Genomic DNA, 13,950 nt, shown 5'->3' with positions numbered 1-13,950 from the left:
ATGTTTACCTTGCTTACTACAAAGTGTTTCTTGGGGCAGCAATATGAAATAGTCACAATATAAAAATCAAATCAACACAGCACCAACAGATTAAAAGCAGCAGCAAATCACTCTTCAGTTCCCAGCAGATGCCCCATGGGAATGAGGATGTGAAATTTCAAACACCAGGTAAAAAGGTGCTAGGCATGCAGGCAGAGAGAGGAATTTCCACAGCAGAGGCCAGCACAAAAACAGCTCTATCCCTAGCCCTCTCCCTGTTTACTTTAGAAGACAGGTGCACTCAGAACAGATAGCATGCTCATCAGGGTCTGCGACTGGGATGGGGGAAGAGGTTTGTGGCTGACAGTATCCTTCTGTTGAACAAAATTCTCAGGAGATTAATGGATGGAGAAGATCCCCACCCACGCCCACCTTAATTGCAGCAATTGCTCTGCTTCCTGATGAGGCAGCATGTAAATCTTCCAGAAACCAGAGGCTAAATTTATCTCTGATGAATTAACTTAGCCTATAATAGCACTCAGCGAAACAAAACTTCTTGCAATGAGGTAAAACATGGCTAAATCCCAGAGAAAAATAATATTCTCCATGTCTTTTCAAACCAGGCCATGTTTTGCTTCCCTTTCCCAGTTAAGTCTGTTTGGGAGGGAGGCGGGTGGGTGGGAGGGACTGGCCTGTCTTGAACCTTATATTGATGTGTTATTTCTGCATACATTAACAAAGGCGGCTTTGTGCAGTGGGTGAGAATGAATTAGTCTCCGCCAGCAAGCTGTCACCTGCTCGGAAAGGTGTGAAAAAATTATGATCTGCATTGTGGCAGTGGTGGAAGCCTCAGATTGCAAGCTTACTCTCTGAAGTAAACACAGGCGTGCTGGAGAGGCAGATTTGCGGGAAAAGTCACATGAGGTCTCTCTGGAATGGGGATCAGCTAGAAAAAGTGGGGAGAGGCTGAGACTTTTGCTAACTCTCAATCAGCCTAACCTACTGTCAGGCATAAACTGTTCCAGTTGGAGTTAACTCTTTATCAGAAAAAACATGATCTGCACAGTCTTGGTGGAGTGTCAGGCCTAATGAGCACAACTGCACATCTCTAGTAGGTCTTGCCTTATGGATCAGATGCTGAGACTGAAATTCCCCACCTTCTTGCAGCCATTTTTGTCCCCTCTTCTCTATGGCTTTCCCCAAGCAATCAGAGACTTCCCCTGCTTGAAACCAACCGCTCCTCCACCCATTTCATGCCTCTTCTGGTTCTGGGAGACAAGCGGGGATGGGAGCTTGTCACAGTAGGACAGGGAGACACCTGTGACTCTGCACCAGCCTGACTCATTGCTGCCTCTTGGCCTGCCTCATCCCATTCTCCTGAGATAATATTGTGACTATCAGAGCTTCTGCCTCAAATTCTGGCCTCTGTCACAGATTCTCCCAGCTCCCTAAGTTCTGTTACCTCTTCTTCTTCCGACACCTCCTCCTAGTCTTCTCTCTCTTTTACCTCTGACCACTCATCTTTGTCCAGCCACCAATCCACAGGATCTAAGGCTTCTTCCCTTGGGGGTTCCCCACTGGTTCTTCTCACCATTTCTCTGCATCCATCCAATCTGTGATACCAACTTCACAGGGTTGTTGCGGGGATTAAATGTGGGGAGGGGGAGAACAACGTACACCACCTTAAGCTCCTTAGAGGAAAAAGGTGGGATATAAATGCATAAATAAATAAGTGCAGTTGTGTTGTACAATTGGTTTGCAACCAGCTTTCTGTGTTTTGTTTATTAATTAAAAAAGTCAATTTGTATACCACTATTCATAAAAGATATCAAAGTGATTTACAGCAGACATATATTTGTACAATGAAAACCAAGCAAAAAATAAAAATTGGATATGAATTAACTAATACAGGTAAGCTTGTTGGGGAAAAAAAGTTTAAAGACTGAAACAGGAGGTGCCTGCTGGATCTCTAGTGACAGAGCATTCCATAACTGGGCCAATGACACAAAAGGTGCTTATTGCACTCGGATTAGCTTTGTAGGACTAGAGTATCATCAGGAGATATGCACAAGGTTGTCTGGTGGGTTTATGGCTGAAGTGAGACTTGAAAACAGGCAATGCAGGTCTATAGCATAGTGCTGCCTCTAGGCTGTAGCTGGGACTCCCTTGCTCAGATGTGAAAATGAAGCTCAAGTGCTCTGTATGCAGTGAGAGTCTTTGGGTCTTCTGAATCTCAGTCAGATCAGGTTATGATGCTGTTGGCTTTCCAGTGGCAAACTGTTATGTACTGAAGTTTTCACCCTGGGCCAGCAGGGGGATACTGTAGATAGTTTTCACTCAGGTCCACATATGCAAATAAGGAATGGAAAGTGAAGTTCAGTGATTGGATAGATACAGAAAGTTGTTGCTGTTGCCTTGTAGTTGAGCTCTATATAAGCAGGTTGGCTGAACCCTTCAGTTCAGTTCTGTTCTGGCCTGTGAATAAACAAGAGCTGTTTGAAGAATCACTGTGTCGTCTGATATGTTCACCCACAACTTAACACAAACCATGGGCAGAGTGGCGGGGAAGGAGCAGGTACCCACAGCCTCCCCTCTCCCTGCCCTGCTTAAGGCCTGAAATTCAGATCCCTCCCCATGTCCTGCACCTGTTCCCCAGATCTTCAAAGGCAGCGTGGGACAATGCCTTGCCCTTTGGATAAGTGGCTCCTGTCTTTTTTGTGAAGGAGGCATCTCTAAATGCTGGGACTATTTTAGAACACTGTATAACCAACAAAGCAATGGGGGGGGGGGAGGCCCCCCCTTGCCAAGGGGCTACTCTATAATTAATCCTTGAGCGTAAGCGAAAGAGGGAGAATTAAACACCACAATTATGTCTTGCCAGTTGAAAATAGGTATTCGGTCTGTGCCTGGCTTCAGGACTAACAAGTACTTATTAAGGAAGACAAAGGAAGCATTGATTCTAATTTGTGCTGTGGTCTGCTCTTGTTGCTTCTAAATACTTTGAAGTTTAGAAGGGGGGGAAATGGCGGTAAAGTAATAAAGAAATTAGGGCCGTGCTAATTTTAGCCCAAATGATTTCACATCTGCTGAGAAGTGCCGCACTAAATATAAAACATGGGCTAACAAGAGAATTTCCTTTCCTAACTACCAATTGCATCCTAAGGATCTCAGCCTTTATTTTGCAATGTTGCTATTAAATAATTTTCTTCTGTTGCAGCAATTTTAAATCTCGAGAAACAAGGGTGGTTTCTTTTGAGTTTTTCTTTTCTTCCCCTACTCCAATCACATTGTCTTTAATTAAGCTAAAAATAGCATTCCAAACTGTGACCTGTATAGTTCTCTTTTTTGGGGGTGGTCATAGTGATTGATAAGGAACTCTCTGTGTGAGCTCTGATCCTTTCCACAACACCAAAAGTATTTGGTCACTGGACCAGTGTTTTTAAATTGATGGGGAAAGTGTCTGGTTTTTTGGGGTGTGTGTGTTTTTGTGGGGTCTTTTTCCAATGACGTCCCTCTCACTCCTCCAGGCAGACCCCTCTTACATAGAAACCCCAGTGGTGGCAGGTGGTGTGGGCCAACCCTGTGGGCCAGTGTGGTTCAGTGGTTAGAGTGTTGGACGAGGGCCAGTCACTGCCTCTCAGCCTCACCTAATTTGCAAGGTTGTTGTGAGGATAAAATGGGGAAGGGAGAACCATGTGCACTACCTTGAGCTCCTTGAAAGAAAAGTGGGTATATCAATGTAAGAAAGAAATAACAAATAACATTAATTTCTTCTGAGAGCCAGTGGGGTGTCATGGCTAGTGTGTTGGACTATGACCTGGGAGAGACCAGGGTTTGAATGGTCACTGGGTGACCTGTGGCCAGTCACTGCTGCTCAGACTCACCTACCTCATAGAGTTGTTATGGGGATTAGATGGGGAGGGAGAGAACCATGGAGAAAAAGATGGGATGCAAATGCAACAAACAAACAAACAAACAAACAAACAAACAAACAAACACAATAAACATGTCCCCTCAGTGTGTCTAACCAGGAACCTGAGGGGTGGGGCTCTCTGATAACCAGTGAGCTATCTTTCAATCTATTGTCCTCACTTAAAAAAAACACCAACCCCCCAAAATTCCAAGTGTGATATGTTTCATTCTTTCTTTCTGAAAAGTCCCAAGCACAGAATGGGCCGCAGAGATTTGACTCTGCAATGATGACCCTTAACTTGAAAGGCTTTAAAAGAGGATTAGACAAATTCATGGAGGAGAAGGCTCTCAATGGCTACTAGCCATGATGGCTGTGCTTTGCCACAGGAAGGGAAGGGGCTCTTGTGCTCAAATCCTGCTTGTGGGTTTCCCTTTGGGGCATCTGGTTGGCCACTGGGAGAACAGGATGCTGGAAAAGATGGGCCATTGGCCTGATCCACCAGGGCTCTTCTTATGCTCCTGTGTTTCCCATCCTTCCTGCACAGGTTGTGGGACATGCCACTTTGAGACCACTGCTGGCCAATGGGCTCTGAGACCCCTCCAGCAGCACAAGGTGATCTTGAGTGCTGAGCAACTGGACCTCCCAGCCTTTGTGATGAGGGTGGCAGCTGCACTTCTGCTCGGTGAGGGAGACCCGTCACGCGCCAGGGCTCATTAGCCTCCTTCTTTCTGGCACACTGGGAGGGATTTCTGCCTTGAGTTTGCAATCAGCCGTGCCATCGCTGATGAGCAGGCGGGTTAGTATTCCTTTGGCACAGCGGTGGAGAGGAGGAGGAGGGGGGGGCACTCATTGATTACGCCAAGTGCTCCTCCACTGTGCCCAGAATGTCAGATGAGCAGCCTTTTTGATGAGCTTCTTCAAACAAATGAATTTAGGCAGCAGAATATGGAAACTAACAAGGGAATGAATTAGGAGGGTGATGGGCAGTGAGGGTGAGCAGTACTGATAACCTCTGGCTCAGGTTGCCACTTATTCCTCTCTGACCCTTCTCTTCTGCCTTTCATAGCAGTCTGGCATGAAAGGCTGTGCTTAACTGGTAGGAAAGGTCTTGCTGGTTAATTCACACTGGTGAAGTCCTGGGTTCAAATTTCACCTTTGCAGGGCCGGCCCAAGACGTTTTGCTGTCTGAGGTGAACCAGAAAAATATGCCCCCTGGGAATCATGGGAGATGCAGTTTCTTCAAGGTGCTGGGCTAGAGCATGGGTGGGGAATATCATGCTCAGGGACCAAACACAGTCCTCCAGACCTCTCTGTCAGGGCTCAAGCCACCCGCTCTCCAGTCCTGCTTTTCACCCTCTTTGAGTGTTTTTTAGTGGCTGAAATGTGTGTTTGAGAAGGTGCTGTGGTGGTGGGAGAGTACTAATCTCATCCTCATATAAATGCAATAAATGAAACCAAATGAATGGTGATGTCTGCCTCCCTTCTGGGGATGCCTTACGTTGCAGTGATTTGAATGGCTTCCCAGACTGTTGCTACCATGTTCTGCTGAGTCTACATGGGGGGTGGGAGCATTTCCTCCTCAGCTGACCCTCCCACCCCCTGGCCTCCTAGGTCCTAGGACCTGTGTGCCTCACCTATGAGAGTGCAGTGCATGGGGTTAGAATGCCTGGCACACATTTGCAAAGATCCAGGTTGAAATCTCCACTGAGTCAACTTGGACCCATCATCCTCAGCCTTATGTACCTCACAGGGTTGTTGTGAAGACCGGGATCCTGTACACTACCTTGAGCTCCTTGTAGGAAGAGTGGGACAAGCATGTAACAAATTGTGATTCCACAGCAAAGGGATGTTGCACAGCCATTCCCCACCCCCTCGAGAAGCCAGTGGGGCTGAATGCCAGAGTTTACCCATTGTGCCTCAGTGCAAGTAGGTGATGGGAATGACCCACCAAGCAGACACCTGAATCCATGAAGCAGCTTCCTTCTCTCTTCCTCTTTCTTCCTTTTACATCCCATTCCTGCAGCCTGAAGGGCTCCCAGATTAGCTCACAACAACAACAACAACACTGATCAATATTCAACCCCGTAGAGACACAACAGAGCAGCAACAATTAAAATGAAACAAACGCCTGAAACCAGAAGCAGAAAAACTCCAGGGACAAGGCAGGCAAGGGGGGCTTGATGCTGCCCATCAGTGGGTGGTCAAGCCAGACAAGCGGGGCTTAGAGCTGCTTAGGCAGGGGCAGGTGTGGGGCTCTTGGATAGCATCTACGGTGGCTCCTAATCGTGGTCCAGTGAGCTTGTTGTGGCTGCTTCTGCTCTTCTTCTGAGGGCCTGTGCTTTGCTCCTTTGCAGAAGGCACAGATGGTGAAAAAGATGAGCGTTCTGACAAGGGTACACCTGGAGGCATTCTTCCTTCCCATGAACTCTTCTCTTGGGATGGCCTACACATCCCAGGGTGACCTATTCCTGATACTCCTTCCTTCCTTCCTGTTTCCTGCCTGTCTGCCAGGCGCAAGTGCTGCCCATCATGGGGTTCATGTCCACGTCTGACTGAAGCCCTGATAGTTGGGGTTCTCAGCTGAGCTAGAGAGGGTTGTGGCATCCTTATGACTACTTAGTTGTGAGTTTAGTTCACGCACTAGAAAGACCTGCTCCATGTTCTTTAACTGTGGTTCCTGTGTTGCATGGGGTTGGACTAGATGACCCTTGGGGTTCCTTCTGACTCTACAATACTATGATTCTATGGGGGGCTGAGTGAAATGATGCAGGGCATGTACAGTCTCTGTGCTCTGGGACCTCTTGCCCCTGACTAGCAGATCTTGGGCACCATGCAGCCACCTTGAGCTGTAGGTCTGGTTAACATGGCAAGCTAGAGGGGCCTTTGGTCTGATTCATATTGTTTTTCCCTGGGGTCGAAGCCTAATGGGATGCTTGTGCATGGTGCCAATGGTGGCAACTCTCCATCAGCTTCAGAGGATGCCAGGCTAGGGCCTGGATGATCTGAGTCCTGCCGAAGGATGGAAAGAAAGCCGCCCTCCATCAAACTCCATAGAGACATATTCTCCAACCTCCTTCTCCTCCCTAAAGGGAAGACTAATTGGGGGCTTCATTTCCCCCAGAGTCTTCCGGCCTGCCTATCCAGCTCTGTGCTTGCTTACCTCCCTGCTCTCCTGCCCACCTTCTGCCTATTAGCTTGTGAAATCCATAGATTTCAAAAAGCATGTATGGATTTTCCATTTCTTTTGCATGTCAGGCAGGAGATTGCACACTCATTTTGCAGGCGCCAAGTAGAACTGCACAAAAGCCCGGACAACAGCTATTGTTGTTGTGAGGGAAAACGGCCCCTATCAGTCTTCAATCAACTTCAACTGATCCCTTTGAAATCTTTGATTGCGGTGAGGCGAGCAGGATAATGGAGCCAGGAATTAGGGGCTGAAATCATGAGATGAGCCCGACGTTACAAATACTTGTTCCTACCTGAAAATGCCAAAGAGGTACACAGTCAGGTCATCTGAGTCCATCAGGTTCTGTCCTGGTCTCTGTTTTGAAAACACCATGTTTGCCCCAGAGATTTTTGGGGAAAGGTGTGTGTTGCTCTCCCATGAAAACAGAAGCTCATGGTGCTGGTGTGTCCTGGGGGAAGAGAGGATGGATGCTGATTATACCATGCGGTCTAGAGGGAAGGAAGGGTAACCTGAACAGTCAAAACCTGCCCTCCCCTCCCCCCCAAAATAAAGGAAGATAAGGGGAGCAAGTCTAGGATTGGCCAGGAGAACAGAAGAATCACCTGTGGGATCTGGCCAACGGTCCTTCTAGTCCAGCATCCTGTTCTCCCAATGGCCAACAAGCAGCACCTGGGCACAAGCAAGCACTCTTCCACTCTGTAGTTTCTGTGGGTGACTTGTGAAAGTCTGTTGGTAGTTCACCACACCTCAAGCAGTGTGATGTATTGGCAGAATATGCAGAACCCCAGCAGAATCTTCCAGAGATGTCCTGCTCCCAGCAGAACAGCAGGAAGACTCTTCTCCCATCCAGTTTATTGCCTCCAGACACAAGATACAGGGGTAGAAAATAAAATGTGGGGTGGGCGGTAGGGGTGCAGATGGAGAGGAGAATAGACTGAGAGACATTGTATGCTGCATGATGGCTGCAGTGACCTTCTGTGGAGCCATGGAACAAGGGAGGGCATTAAAGGCAATGCTGGGCTGATTTCTCCATCTCACTTGACATGGAAAGAGGTGCCTTTGTCCATTTTTTGCTCTCAGCATGTCCAGGCAATACCAGACACCCCAGCTGTTGCAGCAGCCCCTCACTGCCTGCAGGTTAAGGGGCCAGTGACACACCCATAAAGAGGACAGTCTCATAAAGAGGAGAGACTTCTGCAAGGCCAGAGGCAAGAGGACCTATAGGATAGGGCCAGGAGGGCAACAAAAGGGCTCAGCTCTGAAGGGCTCCAATTACATTTTATGGGGTAAGGGAAAACAGTCGGCAGGACTGTTTGGAGAGGGACGAAACTTGCTTACAGGAGACAAGGGTTTCCAGGAGGGTCCAGGAGATCACCAAAGAGGTTTGTCCTGCCACTATTCACTCATAACATAAGTGAGGAGCAATGTGCCTCTGAATTGGGAGCTTACCCATTCCCAGCCCTGAGATTCTGAGCACCAATGTGGCCCCCGCCCCCACACTCTGCCCTGTTTCAACATCCTGGTAGGCATTTTGCCAATGAATATAAACAAAAACAGGGACGCGGGTGGCGCTGTGGGTAAAACCTCAGCGCCTAGGACTTGCCGATCGTATGGTCGGCGGTTCGAATTCCTGCGGCGGGGTGAGCTCCCGTCGTTCGGTCTCAGCTCCTGCCCACCTAACAGTTCGAAAGCATGTCAAAGTGCAAGTAGATAAATAGGTACCGCTCCAGCGGGAAGGTAAACAGCGTTTCCGTGTGCTGCGCTGGTGCTGGCTCACCAGAGCAGCTTCGTCACGCTGGCCACGTGACCCGGAAGTGTCTGCGGACAGCGCTGGCTCCCGGCCTCTTAAGCGAGATGAGCACGCAACCCCAGAGTTGGACACAACTGGCCCGTACGGGCAGGGGTACCTTTACCTTTTATAAACAAAAAAGGGACGCGGGTGGTGCTGTGGGTTAAACCACAGAGCATAGGACTTGCCGATCAGAAGGTCGGCGGTTCGAATCCCCGCAACAGGGTGAGCTCCCATCATTCAGTCCCAGATCCTGCCAACCTAGCAGTTCGAAAGCATGTCAAAGTGCAAGTAGATAAATAGGTACCGCTCTGGCGGGAAGGTAAACGGCGTTTCCGTGCATTGCTCTAGTTCACCAGAAGTGGCTTAGTCATTCTAGCCACATGACCCGGAAGTTGTACTCTGGCTTCCTCGGCCTATAAAGTGAGATGAGTGCCGCAACCCCAGAGTCGGCTGGACCTAATGGTCAGGGGTCCCTTTATCTTTACCTATAAATAAAAAAGTTTCCCAGCCCAACTGTGGTGTGCTCAGAGAGAGCAAGATCTGTGCAGATACTTTGATCATAAGAGAAACCAGTTCGGTGCCTGCTGCAGGATTCAGTTCCACTACTGTCAACTGATGACTGTCTGCCCTCTACTTAACCACCTCTAGTGAAAAAGAGCCCACCATCTCTCCTCTCCATCCCTCACGACAGAATCTGTTCAAATGTCAAGACACTCTTAACTGTCAGGACCTTTCTCTGAATGGTTAGCCAAAATCTGCTTCCCTGTAATCTCTACCCATTGGATTGAAGGCAGCCCTTCAAATACCTGAGGATTGCAACAATGTCCCCCTTTAAACCCCCATTCTCCAGGCTAAACCTACTTAGCTCTTTCATATTCTTAGTGGATGAGAACTCTAGCAGGCCACCCATTTCTGCTCAGGTCATCTTCCCTCCTCTGCAACATAGGAAGTCTCTTGGTCCATCTGTCTTAGTACTGTCCACACGTCTGCTTGTCCCATGCCTAGAAAGCACAGGTCCGAGTGTTTTCCCCACTTTTCCTGTGAGACAAGAGAGAAAATCTTCCGTTTAGTGCTAAATCAGAGCAAATGTCAACCCATAGAAAACCCGATTGATGTTTGCTGATTCAGCGCTAAAGAACAGATTTTACAGGGGGGAAACGGTGGGGCAAGTGAAAGTCTGGATGAGCCCTGACTGGCAGCGGCTCTCCGTGGTTTCAGGCAGGAGTCTCTCCCAGCCCTGCCTGTAGATGTTGGGGACTGAACATGTGACCTTCTGAATGTAAACTACAGCCCTTCCCAAAAGTTACAAAATATCGAAGTGTGGATCCCCTTCACCCTTTCCCAGTTGGCAACAGCAACTCCCACCCCCCCACCCCCGCAGAGCCAAGCCCTGGTGCAGTCAAGAGTCCTGCTCTAAAACCTCCTTTAATTGAGTTTATTTACATATGTTACACAACTCCCAGCCCCCCTGAAGGTGACAGTGAGGGGAGCTGCCTGCCTGCCTCTTGTGCGAGTTTGTCAGGGGGAGAGGAAGACTTGGGGGAGTGCAATTAGCCAACAGTTTGAGACTGATGAAGTGGATAATGAGAGACGTGGTAGTGGTATATTTTTGTACCTCTCTCTTGGAAAAAAAAAGAAAGGAAGGAAGGAAAAAGAAAAGGAAATAAGTGCATGTGAAATGAATTGGCCTCCAGCTGTCGCTGCAGAGCTGTCAGCCACTGAGACCTCACTTGTAGAGGTAAAGGTTAGGGGTGTCAACGCTTGACAGAAAAATAGGCGGCCTCATTCCTAATAACAGGGGGTTGTTAAAGGGGAAACTTGCCACTCTCAGAAGCAGCAGAAAGAGGAGGAGGACCTCAGCTTGTTTTCCTGATTGAGATGAAAAGCCTCATTGGCTTTTGGCAAAATCCACTATGGATCCCTCCTAGGCTCACAATGTTCCAGTTTCCTACCTGCCAGAGGGTTTCTTAAGCGGGCGTTGTGGTGTGTGATATGTAGCTGCTGTCACAGATAGCCCCCCTGCCATTCCATCTTGGCTGTCAATGCATAGGTTCTGACCTATAAAACCTTAAATGGCTCAGGACAGCAATACCTCAAGGACCGCCTCTTTCCATATGAACCTACCTAGACCCTGAGATTATCTTCCGAGGCCCTCCTTCATGCGCCTCCTCCTTGAGAAGTCTGGAGGGTGGCAGCACGAGAATGAGCCTTCTCTGCAGTGGCTTCCTGTCTGTGGAACGTTCTCCCTAGGGAAATTCACCTGGCGCCTTCATTATACACCTTTAGGCACCAGGCAAAAACATTCCTTTTTAACTAGGCCTGTGGTTGATCTGATTGTCATCCTATACCAGTGTTTCCCAACCTTTTTTGGGCAAAGGCACACTTGTTTCATGAAAAAAATCTCGAGGCACACCACCATTACAGCCCCGTGACGTCAGCGCGCAGCGTCACGCCGGGAGGGACATGAATTGCTAGCAAATTACATAATCACCTCCTTGAGGGCTGGCTCATCGTCTCCGAAGGCAGAACCCCATTAATTAACAGCACAGACTCACACCATAGCCAAGACGAGGGGGGAAAACCTCAGTCATGCACAGTCATGCACATGTGGGGGCTAAATGAGGACGAAGACCGGGCAGAGAGCAGGGTTCAAATCACCCCACCTGGCCAGGACAATCCCTGGGTGCTCCCTTGGGCCACTCGCCTGACCCACCTCGCAGGGCTGTTGTTGCGAGGATAACACGGGGAGAACCACGCGCGCCCCCGGGAGCTCCTTGGAGGAGAAAGTGGGCGATGAATGCAATGCATGAAATATATGAGAGGCGACCAGGTTTTGCAGGTGAGGGGCCCCCGCCAGCCTCCGCTTCCAACACCCGGCGCAACGACGCCGAAGTTTCCCCCCGGGCTCGGCTCGGGGAGCAGCGCTGCTCCCCCCCGGCTCCCCTTCGCCCTCCCGGCTCTCTCTGCCGCCCACTGGGGACACCCCTCACCTGCCAGGTCCGGAGCGCCGGTGGAAGTTGCATGCATGCATGCAGGGCGCCGCGTTGCCATTGCATTGCACTGCACTCCATGCAACGCCTGCACGCATGCATTGCCTTGCACGCCCGCCAAGGGGTCTCCCCGCGGTCCGATGCGTCCCCTCCGGCGCGGATGCAGCATTGCAAAAAAAAAAAAAACCCCGACGCAGCCCTACCTGGGGGGCAGCCTCCGCCTCCGCCGCTCCGCCTCCGCGGGGATCCCCGGGCTCCATCCTGCCGCCCGATCTCCGCGGGGGCGCAGGCAGGCTGCGCGGGGTCTGCGCGGAAGAGCCCCTGCCCACCCGGCCGCCGCCGCCGCGCTCATTCCATGGCCGGGAGAAGAGCGCTTCAAACAAAACGCCCGGCCCGCCAGGCCACGCTGGGTAACGTAGTTTGCGCACCCCGCGCGGGCGCAGAGCCCAAGGGCGAGGGGACTACGGATCCCGGCAGCCCCCGCGCCGGGGACGGAGGGGGAGAGGCCGGGTGCAGGGATGGAGGGACGGGTGGGCGAGCGAGTGAGTGAGTGGCAGCCGCCAAGCCTTGGCCGAGAGCCAGGAAGGGCCTCCCCGGAGGAGGAGGAGGGAGGCGCAGAGCGGGAGGGAGGGAGGGAACCCCAGGGGTCATCTAGTGACGGCGCCCCAATCGAAAATTTGACTTAAAAAAAAAATCTTTCGGATTTTTTAATTTTTCCCGCGGCACACCAGGCAACATCTCACGGCACACTAGTGTGCCGCGGAACAGTGGTTGGGAAACACTGTCCTATACCCTTTTAAAATGTGGCTCTTTTGGGGTGTGTGTGTGTTATTGTTGTTTTTATTTTTATTATATATATTGTGGGTTTTATGTTGATCTTTTCTGTGAACTGCCCTGAGACCTCTGGGTGTAGGGTGGTATATAAATTCTAATTCTAATAATAATTCTAATAATAATAATAATTGTCCAAAATCTCTAGGCAACTGACCCCACGTAAGACTGCCTTACCTCATATGTGCATTATAGATACATGAGTAGGCTTGTATAAACAAAAATGTTTTTAGCAGTTGATGAAAAGCTACAGCGAAGGCGCCTGCCAGATGCCAATAGCCAGGGAGTTCCAAAGTGTGGCTGCTTAAAGACCAATCTCTTACAAAGGCAGAGTGAGTATTATGCGGCACCTGTAACAGTACCAATTCCGCCAATCCAAGTGGTAGCATAGGAGATAAGGCAATCTCAGAGGCGGAGCTAGCTGCTCTGGCACCCAGAGTGGCACACCCTGCAGGGACGGGGCTAGCCACCTGGGGTGGGGTGGGGCACCGGCACTGGTGAGCATCCCAGGGGGCGATGTCACCCCTCCCCAGGGATGACACCCGGGATGGACCACACCCACCGCAACCCCCTTTCTCTGCCAGTGGGTGATCTTGCAGGTAAACTGGTCACAAGTTGTTAAGGGGTTTGTCTACTAATAGTAGCACCTTGAACATGTTTGGGTAGCAGATCAGCAACCAGTGCGGATCTCTGAGCAAAGGTGTTATATGCTGGCAAGGCCTCACTCCTGTCAGCAATCATGCTGCAGCATCCTGCACTAACTGCAGCATAAACAGAGACCTGCAGCACGGGGCAAGCAAGTCTGCATGCCCCATCTTAATTCTGAGTCTGCAGGATTTATGGCTACTGCATCAATTCGTTTCTTCTTCTTCTTACTCTGTGGTTGTTCCTAGTAAAGGAAGTTTAAGGAGGTGGAGGGGGAGGAGTGTCTCAGTGAGGATCGCAGACTCTCCTCTGTAGAATCCAGCTCTACCTTGTGGCCTCGGGCCAAGCCCAGGCGACAGTGAATAACTCAGTGGGCAACTGAGCCAGCAGATGGGAGGAGGAGGATTGTGCTTTGAAGCCTCCTTGATCTCAAGAAGTCCAGCATCCTTTTCATGGTTGAAAGCCTCTTGACCTCTCCTAACATCTAGCATCCTTAACATACCCCTTTGCTCATTTAATGAGAGCCAGTTCCTTGCAGGGAACCCAACTCCCACATTATTTCAGATTTAAAAAAGACCGAGAAAGTGGAGACTTCGGAGCACACTGCAAAAAG

The sequence above is a fragment of the Podarcis vaucheri genome (assembly GCF_965113315.1).
Source record: "Podarcis vaucheri genome assembly, chromosome: 7".
NCBI classification, from domain to species: domain Eukaryota; kingdom Metazoa; phylum Chordata; class Lepidosauria; order Squamata; family Lacertidae; genus Podarcis; species Podarcis vaucheri.
Note: the sequence above shows the minus strand (reverse complement) of the source record.